Source organism: Castanea sativa, chromosome 8 (assembly GCF_040712315.1).
Source record: "Castanea sativa cultivar Marrone di Chiusa Pesio chromosome 8, ASM4071231v1".
Lineage (NCBI taxonomy): Eukaryota > Viridiplantae > Streptophyta > Magnoliopsida > Fagales > Fagaceae > Castanea > Castanea sativa.
Window position 1 is genome coordinate 33,999,875 of NC_134020.1, and position 2,245 is coordinate 34,002,119.

Below are 2,245 nucleotides of genomic sequence, written 5' to 3' on the forward strand. Positions count from 1 at the left end.
AGAGTCAGCCAGCACAACAGCTGCAAGCTAGAGTTTGAGTGGATGGAGGTGGGGTATTTTTGACTTTTTATTCACTTTCTATCCCCATAAATCAAAAGCCCTCAGCTCTGCTTCTCGGACTAGAACTAAAAGAATATTAAGAAATAGTATAAAAATAGCTAAACTAAAATATAAAGTTTTTGTAGTTTTTAGTTAGTTTAACTGGTAAAGTTTCTGAAGGTTGTATAAGAGATTTAGGGTTTAGGATTCAATCCTCGTCTACACAAAAAATTGATTGGTGTCTTAGTTTGATGATAAAGAGTTATCGTCAGAAGCGGACGACATAGATTAAAATCTTTCAAAACTTTCGATTATTCAATTAAGATCTTTTTATCAACTTTTGTCAAATGTTGTAATTAATTGTCAAATTTTTTATTTAAAAAAAATTAATTAGTGATTGAAAAATAATTTCTAAATTAAAAAAGTTAACGGTGTTGACAAAGAGACTTTAATTAAATAAACTTGAAAATTAGTGGACTAATGTGAATGAAAGAAAAATTAGAAAATTAAAATGAATTATAGTGAAATTTAGAGGGCAAATTTTGTATTTTAACTTATAAATAAATATGAAAAACTGCACTTGAACAAATACAATCAAATTACACATATGAATATATAATGTAACTTCTTCTTCTTCTTCTTCTTCTTCTTCTTCTTTTCTTCTTTTTGGTGAGAGTCATATAAATAGAATTTCGTAACACCCTCCTCGGTTACTTTGGTAAATAATATTATTTTAAGGATAATAACTATTATTAAAATTGGTAATGCTTTCAAGTAATTTAGGAATTCATTCTCAAATAAACAAAAAATATATATATGATTTTTACCCCTAATATGCCACATGATTTAACATGAAATTATGTTTTAAAAACATGATTTCAACACTTATATTGTGTTTTGAAAATATATGTGATTTCTCACTTATTATGTATAGAATATAGATGCCACAAATGGGCGAAATCACACACACACACACACACACATATATATATATATATATGCCTTCTCTTATATTTTCTCTCCTTCAAATAATACTTTAAATCACATAAAATATATTAGGCGTAAATGCACTTTTAGTCCCTACATTTTGACCCAATTTCTATTTTGGTCCCTACATTTTATTTTTACTACTTTTAGTCCCTAAACCAATTAACGCGTGACATTTAAGTCCTTACCGTCACCCAACTAACAGAAAATGCTGACGTGGCTAATGGCACAGTAAAATAATAATTAAAAAATCTATTTTGGCATTAAAAAATTGCCACGTCGGCGTTTAAATTAATTTTAATTAAATTAAAAAAATTAAAAACAAAAACTTGAAAATGAACGTCAACAACAACAAATCCAAAATCAAGAACATGAACATCAAACTCAGAATCAAGAACATGAACATCAACAACAACAAAATAGATCAGACCGAACCACACCCAAACCAACAAACCCAGAATCAAGAACATGAATATCAACAACAACAAAATAGATCAAATCGAACCACACCCAAACCAACAACAACAAACCCACGCCTCTCTTTTCACCTCTAACAAAAAACCACACCAACAAGAACAACATCAACAACTGGTACGAGCACCCTCTGTGTTAGAACGATTCACATCCTTCAAGTTTTCGCTCTACAAGTTCGACCAACCCAACAACCCAGAACCACCAGTGCTCTCCGAATATCCGAACCTCCAGCAATCCGAACCTGTGCATGTTAACCCAGATCCTCTGACCCAAATCACCAGAACTCCTTCTCTTCTCGAATGGCTCAAGTCTATATCGGTTCTGTACCGGTCCGACTCGTCCACTCCAGAACCCGAAACTAACACAGGCGAGTTGAAAGAGCATGTTAACCCGGATCCTCCGACCCAAATTGCCAAGACTCCTTCCATTCTCGAACGGCTCAAGTCTATATCGTTTCTGTACTCATCCGACTCAGCCACTACAGAACCCGAAACTAACACTAAGGATGACGAAATTGATGCAAGTGCTTGTGCTTTTCCTCGGAGTACTTCGTGATCGCGTACTGGCTTGAACCTATCTTCTCCTTCAGAGTCACAATCGCCTCCGTAATCATCTGCAAAAAACCAAAATCAAACCCATAAAAAATCAGTTTCAGATCTGAAAATTTTGAAAAAGAAATAGTTTTTTGTTTTTAATTTTTTTTATTTAATTAAAATTAATTTAAACGTTGACGTGGCAATTTTTT